Here is a 10,601-nt window from a genome sequence, read left to right as displayed (position 1 = left end):
TGTGGCCAGGAGGCTGAGCCTCTCCCTCCCACCTGCCCCAGGCAAAGCAGAGAAGCACCAGGCAAGGACACAGGAGACACTCAAAACTCTGGCATACACTGGGAGTAAATCAGGGTGTTAAACAAAACCTCTGCTCTCAGCTGGCTAATGTTTCAAAGGAAAGCATTTCAAACGCTGAGAGAGATTGTGCAGTTAGCTGGTGATGCAATTACATGGCTGTAAGCTGTAGAAACTCTTTCAATGTGGCACATATTAAACCTTTCAGAGGTAGTGCTTTGATTTTTAATTTTACGCTGTTGGCAGGCAATCAGGGTCTTTAATAGTATGGGGGCCAGAGGGAAAATGTTTCAAAACAGCAAGGATCTTATCATAGTGTGCAATTAATGAATAATTATTAAAAACCAGAAATAGCTGGAAGAGCAGGCAAGAGCTGGCAATGCAATTCTCTGGTTTCAGGCCTATAATGAAATCTCAAGAGAGGGAAGTATGATATGCAGCTTTGTGCAATTAAAGCTGGGATTTTTTCCCCCTAGTTGAAAGATCAGTGATCTTGAAAAATATACCTGTCACTTGAGTTTGTTTTCAAGGCATTTAATTGTCGTGGTAAAGCATTTAGCATATAAAAGTATGGAGATGCTCTTCTGTAAATTATTTATTTTGGGAGTTCTTTCTTTTAAACAGTAAGATTTTGATTATTTTTTTTAAAGATGTTTGAAAAGAAGTCTTTCAGCGTAGCCTGAATGTGTTAGCCATAGGAAAGGGATACAGAGATGTTCTGCCATTGCTCTGGCAGGTGAGTTTGTCCAGGAAGACAGCAGAGCTGAGAAGGAAAAATTTCATGTGGAGCTCCACGTCTCTTTGATGCTCTGCCACAGGATAGCGCTGTTTCAGTGATGCTGAGGAAATTTCTTAACACCTGTGGTATTTTCCAGTATTTCCAATCTGTTCAAAAAAGAGCAGCAAAAAGAATGTCCCTTGCATTCTCTCATGCAGGCTTCCACAGTTTACCTGGACATTTGCCTGTTTCTCCTGTTTTTCCTGTGTTCAGGCAGGGATTACCTTTCTGCCTCGGCTCTGTATGGTACCCAGAGCAGCACGGTTGTGATCTCACTGAGATAAAGCAGCTGGTTGCCATTGGTGTCACTGTTAAAAAATCCTATTCCTACACCTTTAAGTGTAAGACACCCATTCACCTGGGGACAGGCGCATTTCCCAGCCTGGTGCAGCGTCCTCGTCCCCACAGCTCAAACTGTGTGTGAATTAAGAGGCAAGAACTGGTGTCTTAAAAGGCCTTGGAGCTCCAGCAAGCCAGGGAGTACTGAAAGACGTGGTGCTTAGCTTCAGCATGATGGAAGAGCCCTTTAAACCAAAAACTATCTTATGGCCTAACTAAAAATAGCAAAAACTCTTAAACCTCTCCACCAGGGGAGCTTTTGGAAGGAGCAACAGATTCAGGGCTTTACTTTTTTTGGTTTTGTTGTTTCTTTGTTTGTTTGGTTGGTTTTTTCTTTTTTCTAAAGTGCAAGTATGACTGTATCTTACCACTGGTCTTGTTTTTCCAATCAAAAGTAAACTTAGAGTTCACATTTTCACTTGAGAATAGAACCTTCCTGCTTGGAAGCAGGAACAACTGTTTCGCTTTTAAAGCTGCATAACAAATCTAATAGTTAAAGGTGCAACACTCGTGTTTTGTCACTGAAGTCCATTAGCCTGTGGCACAGGAAGAGTGGCTCAGGCATCAAGGCTTGAAGATGCATTTGCTTGAGCAGCCTCTTTGAGTACTGAGCCACATTTGCTCACTGCTGTTTCATTATACATGAATTAAACACAGAAAGAGTTATTTACAGCTATCAGGCATTTCTACATGCAATATTAAGAGAGGTTTTCCAATTAGCTGTGAGCTAGAACAGCTTGACTTGTGTGTGTGTGTGTGTGAGTGTGTGTGTTTCTTGGCTGCTCATATCCTGCATTCCTGTCCCTGGTGTCATCCTGTGGTATTGGCACACTGCAGGAGTGTAAGACGTGGCACCTTCTGTGCAGTGTATGTGCTCTAGTGCATGACTGGTATTGACAAAAACAGACTGTGATCGACTCAGAGCCACGCTGAACAGGGAGAAAACTCTCTTGGTTCCTTGGAAGGCTTTCTGGCTTGAGCACGCTTTTGCATATTTATTTAGACACTTTGATTGCCACAGAGCGTGGCAGCTCTAAAGAACTTCACGAGCTAGAAACTGCTTCTTGAGAAACAATTAGATTTCCCAGACACATTACGCTGGAAACCAATGGCACACTGTCAGGCTGGACGCCAAATTGGCTGGTGGGGGCAAGTGAAACTCAGCATAAGTGAGCGGTGGCATTTTCTTGAAGCTGTTTCTATGAGACAGAAGTCAGTCTTCACCCCTGCGCCTGTTTTTGTTGTGTTTTGTTTTCTGGCCTCGAGTTTTTTTCTGTTTTAATTTTCTCCCAGCTCTGATGCCCCCTTGTTGCTCCAGGGCATTGGTAATATGGTGTAAGTGTGTTCTGGCTTGAGTGAGAGGCTCCCTAGACCCCTGTCCTGGCTGGAGGACAGGGACTTCCCAAGAGAGTGGGGGACCCTCTCTGAGCTTTGCCAGCCAGTGGTCCAGGAAGCTGCTCCTCAGAATGGACAATTTCAGACATCAGAAAGTGATCCATCTCTTTGGCAGAGGTTTTGCAGTGTCTGACCCTGTTCCCAGGCAGGGTGGGGGGGATGCAGCAGTGTTCCAGCCAGCGCTGTGTGCCCATGAGTGCTCATGAAGAGCAGATCTGTAATGTTCATTTGTTCCTGAAAGCCCTACTGAAGGCAGTAGCTCTTTTTTGTTTCTTGTCCCTTTAAAGCATGGAGGCAGAGCGTGCACCAGTGGAGTTTGTTACAGTGTCATGACTGGCTTCAGCTCCTGTCATTAATGGATAATCTTGCCGGATCTGCTATAATGCAGTGCCAGCTCAGCAAGCTCCAAGGAGCTCTTGGGTAAAGTGCTCTCCTTTTTGAGACCATCGTCAGCAGCTTATCACTTGATTTATCTCCTATTTCCAGGTGTGGAACTAAAAGTAAACTGTCATTGTAAATCACTAATTCAAGCAGAGTGAGTGAACAAAGCACAGTTTGCATATTTCAATACCACTTAATTAGAGCAAAAAAAAAAAAAAATCCCTTGATCCATAGAAATGTACAATGCAAATCCTTTCTCTTAGTGCTTCAGGTGGGTAAAATGTCCTTTTTGAGTCCCACATGTCTAATACTGCTGCTCGTCTTATTACTCCAGACTTTTAATTTTGTCCCTGGGACCAGATTGGGAAGGAGCTTTTTTAAAAGCCCAACCCAGTATGTGTTTTAATCAGGGAAAGAATCCTGGTCTGCTGCTGGCACATACACCAACACTGACACCTCTTAACCCTGCTCTGAGCCTACTGACCATACTTATCAATTTTTTATTAGAAAAGGCCTTTTGTCCTTGCTAATTGTGTAGCTGCCATTTTTGGTCCTACTAGTCCTAGAAGGGACTAAAATATTTGTCTTCCCTCGAGGTGTCCTTCTCTGACTTTTGTTCAAAATTCTCTTCCAACTGCAAATTGTGCTTTTGCATGACTAGACCTTTTTCTCTACCCACTCCTTATTTCATTGAAGCCACCTCCACAGAAAACAGAATCATTTACTGGATCATTGGGAATAACATTTTCTTGTGACATGCCATTTGGGAAAAATAAGAGATTTTTGATATGATCACTGCCTTCAACTCTCCTCTCTTACCACCCCCTTTTCCCTTCCTCCATTACCCTTTAAGCTCCTGCTGCACTCCTGGATGAATGCACATCCAGCATTTGCATCGTGTCCCTCCCTCTGCTCTTCATCTTGGCAGTATAAATTGCTCCAGCCACCTCATAATTTTGATCTGCAGTTATTTTGCTCCGCTGGCTTGTGTCAGTGCACAAACCAAACATTCCCTTTCCTTTAGCCAGGGCTGACTCTTGGTGTGCTGATCTCAGAGTAACTCTGGAGCTGGGAGGTTTTTGAGGTGCCAGATGCACCGAGAAGTGGATTAAAAATTAAAGCTGGAAAGCAAACATCCCTTTTAAGGCACTATCCGATGTTTTTCTTCTTTCAGCAGTAGACAGTTGCTATTTAAACACAGCCTTATAAACCCCCTATCCTATTATAAAAAGAAATATCCCTCAGAAAAATGAGGAAACAAACAATAACACCACCTTTTGATTTACTGGTGTGATTTTTTTTTTTCCAAATGTGATCTCTAACAGGCTTTTCTATTGTGACTAAAAAGTTACGTTGTACATAAGATTTTCTCGTTCAAATCAATTTGCTAAATTCTCATTTAGTTTCAAAGTGGTTCATTTCGTTGAGGCTTCATTTTGCCCAGGCTAGCTACTTGAGAGGTTTCCTGTAGCTCAGAGAGATTGCTTTTGAATTGGTACATTATTCAGCCATGAATTGTTTCTTTAGTATATGAGCAGCTGAGTGGGGCTTTTATTACAAATATGAGTTTGAGTGTAGGACAGCTACTATTTTGGCCAAATAAAGAACGTAAAATTGAGCACAGGTCTCCATATTATGCTGTGATGCTTCCTTGGACTGTGTGCATTGAGTGTTTTTCTAAGTACTTAGCAAAAAACCTCCTGTAGGGCATGGTGACATGATTGACTGCACACAGACTACTTAAAAAATAATGCAGTTTAATGTAGACATTTGGCTACAGTAGTAAGAATTGACACTGTTTTCCTACTATGCAAAGATGCAAGTGAGTACATTTTGGTCTTTGTGATCAGCTACTGGTTAAACAGATCTTCAGCTGCATTCAGCACCTGATCCTATTGCGAAGTTCTGAGTGAGTGTTACAGGATTTCTGCAATCACTGGGGTAATGAGGTGGTGCAGAGTAGCAGAGCAAGTGCAATCCCAGTGTTCTGCACCAGCCTTTTAAAATATGGTTTTCCTCCGTGTTGTTTCTAGTTGTTTACCAGCGTACATGATTGCTTTTACCTGCCTTGAATTAGTTTCCACCTCTATCCACAGGTTTTTTTTTCCAATGAAGTTAACTTGGGTAAATGGAAAACAGTAGGAAAGAAATGCCTGGGTTTTGAAGATGCTGTCTCTGGATTGAGGGAGATTCTGTAGACAGATGATTCTTGTAGCAAGTCAGGTGACATTATCTGCTTAGTGTGTGAGGTAAATTGGGGCACCTTGTGTGTTCCACCTCAGTAAAGAGATGGAGGATCCCATCAGTGTCCTAAAGCAGATCTCCTGCATTACTGGTGCAGCCACCAAAAGAGTTTTCTCAGACTTTAGAGGTGGGAGGTAGGGTTTGGAAGGGCATCCTACTGCCCACCACACAGCTGCCCAGAGTTCACTGTAGCACCAATTCCTGGCTCTTGGCTCTCTAACTTTGAGGAGATGCGAGTCCATTTTTGCTCTGATACCGTAGAAAAGAGCTTCTTGTCCTTTGCTTAGTGGTCAGAGAAGTTTATAGCCACATGAGAAGATGACTTCCACTTTTTGTTTTAATATATTTTAAGAAATATTCTACTCATTAGTAGGTGGAAACCTTACAAAGCTCAAAAGGAGGTATCTAAAAATCTCTTCCCAAGATGTCTTAGTCAATAGGTCTGAGTAGAAAAACTTATTTCAGAGGAAGAGGCCATTCTGGAAAGAGGATAAGAAATGAAAATCTAGTGGATATAGGGATGTTAACAGGGGCAGAGCAGCTACTTAATTACACAGCAATGTCAGAAGCAATAGAACTATCTATTCCTGTCATAGTATGGGTCAATGGAAGACCAACAGTTGATTTTAAGGTGCTATATAAATGCATAGGAAAGTTCCCAAATGCTTATAATAACCCAATCAGTTGCTGTGAATACTGATATTTGGTAATCTTTTTTCTCTCTCTCATAGTCATATTTTTATTATATGTGAAAGGGTTATTGCAAAAGTCTTTTCCCCATCACTGTGTTCCTGTGTGGCCTCAGTTGGAGTCAGCTGCATGAGGCTGGAAGAAGAAATGTGTTTTGCAATTTGCAGCAGGGTAGATTCAGTCCTTACTAAAATCCTCTGCATCCTCATTGTGTTCCATAAAACACCCTATTTATCAACAGATTCCAGAATTTACATTAAAAATGGCATAAAGGAGTAAAACACATTGTTACATCTTGATTCCTCTTCTTTGTTTATAGGATTTCCTCTAAAAAGCACTGTTTTGTTCCTGTATTTTCTTAAAGAAAGGGAGAGAGCAAGCTGTTGAGTAGTTGGATCTCAAACTTAATTAGTTTTCTCGGGTCTGCAGTAATATCTTATAGTTCTTAGTGTTTCTTGGAAAGGTGCTACAAAAGATAGAGAGAGAGCTGCATGTTCCAATTCCACCTGGAATACTCTAGTTAGCTGTGGATTCACCCCAAGGAAATAAAAGCGAGTTAAAAGGCCAGCAAAATGGACCCTGTATGGCTTGGATAAAGAAAGGAGCATGCACTGTTTTTTTTCTGAAGTTAAAGATCATTATAAGGGAGTTTATTTCAAAGAAATTGTATACAACAAAATGAGCCAATACATTTTTTCTTTTGCTAACACTGAGATACAAGGCTGAGATTGCACTTGTGGAGGAGAGGAAGAGAGGCTGCTTGACGTTTGCTGTGGGCTGTCGCTGTGTGCAGCTGCCTGCCTGAGACATTTTGGGAGTCCCCAGCAGCTATCTGGAAGCAAAGTGCAAATATCACAGCTCAGGCACAAGGCTCCCAAACCAAACGGTGCCCATGTGCTCAGCGAATCCATGCCCAGGTGTCTGCTTGGATGCCATTTGCAGAGCACATTTGCCTTCTCACCTCATATGGGAGACTTTGAGTCTCACAGACTTTGAATTAGACTGCCAAGGCTGTGGCAGCAGGGAGGAACACTCTTTATCATGTACATATATTCCTTGAAAAGGTTTGAGAAAGGAGGTTTTGACAGGTTTGCACTCGTTACAATTCTCTGGACAGCTCCAAAATGTAAATAAAAGGAGATTCAGGTGTTAGCAGAGAAGAGACTTTGCTGCAGTCAAAACACTGCAGCTCCCTGAATAGCCTTCTTGCAGGGAAGCTGCAAACAAGCCCTTTTTGGCTGGGACATTTTTCTTAGTGTGATTTCAAGGATCTTCACCACTGCCCAGGGGTTTGATCCAAATGATCAAAGGTTAGACCTGATTTAGTGAATCAAACTTCCTTGTTGTGTAGCATTTACTTTATGTTTTCCCCATGAACATGAAAGCCAGGACACGCTCCGAAGAATGAGAATGGAATTCAGCCTTCATCTACCCACGACGCCGGGATTGCCATTATGGCTGAATCAGATTCACCCTCTCCCCACCCTTTCCAAAGGACAGCTCTCTGCTGCCACAAAATACCTCATTTCATATGATGCTGTTTCCAGGCAAGAAAGTCTTCCTCACCCTCCTGTAGATTATGATCTTCCTTAAACCTTAACATAAATTGGTTCTGAAGGTGTGTGAAACTTCAGCTTTCATTTTGAAACTTGTTTATTGTTTTCCCTCCAAAAAGCAGAGCAGAGGCAGGCTTCCTGTTGTCAGAAAGAGCAGGCTGTCAGTGTGTTTAGAAGAACGTGAGAGTTCTTCATGTAACCTTTCACCTGCTCGTGCCGGGGTTATGGTGGGTAAAAAGAAATACTTGGGCTGTGTAGTTTGTGCCCACTGTTTGCTGCCTCAGTCCTGTTTCGCCAGTGCCCTCTTGCACCACACTTCAGCCCTTCTCTGTTGCATCCACTCTCTTTTCCTTCAGCAGAAATGTACCTTCTGATTAGGATAGCCAGCCTCACCCACATTGATAAAAACGTAAAGTGCATTATGTTATGATAGAAGAGTTGCAAGTTCAAACCATGTGCAGTGAGGGCTGGCTCCAGAAACGGTTTGAGTGTTGTGGCCAGATTGTAAACCAGGGTGAAGGATGAAAGTGGAAATTTGATCCAATGCAGAACTCCAACTTTTTTGTCCCATCAGTGGAAACTGAAGAATGAGTATCTTGCTGGACTGACATTGTCACCATGTTCAGGGACAGACGAGAACAAAGAATTTGCCATCAGTCTCAAAACTGAGCCACCAAGCTGCCGGCCCTCATGCCAGTGATGCCACAGCTGCCTTGTGCATTTCTATGCTTTCATACCCTGGATCCTGCTTCCTGTTGCGGATTTTGGTGTAGAATTTGGATAACTACGCATAATTTTGATGGCAATTTGCTTTGGTTTCTCTTCTCACTTAGGCTACTGAACATAAACTCCAATTGCATTTGCTTTTTAAAGCAGCTGGCAAGCAGGATCATGCTACCATTTGTGCATCGATAATCCCATTTTCATCCTGCTACAGAACAGCAAGTTTTCTTCATTTGAGGGTTTTTTGGTACAAAAATCTGACTTGTATATTGATAGTATGTCTCTCATTTAGGAAGAGCTTTGCTGATTCCCCCATGATCATCACTTCCACATAACATATAGCCCAAGCTTGTCTTTCTGGCGGAGCTCACAAGTATCTTATGTATCTGCCAAGCTAATATGTCGCCGTTCTGTATTTGTATTCTACAGTTGATTGTTCAATGATTTCTCCTGCTGAATTGCAATAGATGAGCTGTTTAATGTTGCAACGGCTCATTTTGTAATGTAAAAACAAAAAACCTCTCAATTCCAAATTGTGTTTGCTAGTTAGAATGCAGAATTTAAATGAGATTTATATGGAAGATGTATTTTTCCCATTGTTTCGCCAATGCAGAAAGAAAACAAGTCTTCACTCTTCCTAAAAGAAAATCAAAGCAACCGTGGCGAGAATTTGTTTTGCAAGGAAGAAGCATCAATAAAAATTAAACCTGCTCCCTTCTACACATTTCAGTCTATATTAGAAATTTTTAAAAATACTTTCTCAATTCAGAAATAACAATTTCCAATAAACACATCTTTCCTGACAGCTGGAACGTCAGAATTTCTAAAAATGAGCCCTTTATTTTCCTCTGATATGCCTTCTGTTGCTGAGTCTATGTGTGTTTCCACAATATTCTTAAATTTCTTTTCACCAAAGTGGCCCTGACTTAAAAGTTCTTTTATGTTTTTACTGGAGAATTGTTGTAGTGAATGGCAGTGAATGACTCAAAAGCAGAAGCTTTTATTGACAAGCTGCATGAGATCGGCATCTGAACGGAACAGTCGACCACTGCTTCAAATGCCAAGTTGATATTTACTGTGAGTTCATGACTGTTTACCCACCTCTGTGAGGGAAGGCACCGAAGAGGACAAGGGAGCATAGCAAATCATCTTACTGGCTTTTATATTTTGTGGCAGCCTTGGCTGTGCAGTGTTGGGTCCCCAGGAAAGTGCTGTGGTATTTTGGTGAGTGACCTGAAAGGCAAAACCCCCTCCTGGGGGCTCCCCGCGCTGTGGGGGTGCCTCCTCCACACCCCACTGTGGAAATGCTGAATTATCCAGTTACAGTATCATAGATAAAGCATAATTTCTGTGTACAGTCATTGAACATTTAGGGCTGAGTTAGAGCTTATGAGGAGTGCTAAGATGAAGTTTGATATTGTAAGATTAACGCTGAAAAACAGCAAGTTCATCTTGGAGGCAGCTGGCATTGGCTCTATCAGACATGGGGGAAGCTTCTGGCAGCTTCTCACAGAAGCCACCTCTATTGTTCCCCACTACTAAACCCTAGAAATGCAAACCCAATACAAACTATTAAAATTGACATGATTTCCTCCGGCAGTATATGAGCATGTCTGTTTTTTAAAAGCATATCATGACTTTAATCACTGTTTTTTAAAAAAATTGCGGTGTATTCGGTAACAATACTTCTGTCACAAAACTTTCTAGAGTGTTTTTAGGTTTTTTTCTAGTGTTTGCATTGTGAGATGACAGCATTTAAAAACATTTGAGAAGCAAAACTCGACCCTGCTAGGAGCTGAAGATAATTGTCAGATATTTTAAATTGCTAAAAAGTAAAAGTGTTAACATTTGTGCCCTCACTAATTATGTTCTGCATATCTGTGTTCCCCTGGCAACTTCTGGTACCTCTGGTATCACTCTACCTAATGGCTGTGGGCTGTGAAGTGATGGTACAAAGCAAAAATAGCTTATTCTTCTGAATAGCAATGCTTGCCATTGCTTGTGGAGAAGTGTGTGGTGGGAACTCTGGAAGTTGTTATGTTTTAGTGCTGCAGAGTCAGAAAATATTTTGCTGTGGTGCCCTGTAAGTCCCAACTGGGTGGATCAATGATACACAGACTTGAAACTTTGGTTCAACTACATGTAAATCTCTCATAATCTTCTCATTTCATGGCAGTATTTGTGTTTCTCAACACAATAGCATACTGCTGGCAGTTGCAGAGGACTGGAGTACAATAAAGACTGAAGCATCATCTCTCTGCAAGGAAGTGCAGGTATTCTGGGCAGGTTCCTTCAGCATTAGTTTCTCTTACAGGCCAAGTTAATGGAAACACAAAATTGGCCTCACCCTTTGCCACCGAGTCGCTGGCAGGACATTGCTGTGCTGCATCCAGGTTAGAGCAGCTCTTTGTTGCCAGTCAAGAGAAGAAATGTGTGTG

The sequence above is a fragment of the Empidonax traillii genome, unplaced genomic scaffold, assembly GCF_003031625.1.
Source record: "Empidonax traillii isolate 1590-97213 ecotype Southwest subspecies unplaced genomic scaffold, ASM303162v1 scaffold815:size503231, whole genome shotgun sequence".
Classification (NCBI taxonomy): domain Eukaryota; kingdom Metazoa; phylum Chordata; class Aves; order Passeriformes; family Tyrannidae; genus Empidonax; species Empidonax traillii.
This window is presented reverse-complemented; position numbering follows the sequence as displayed.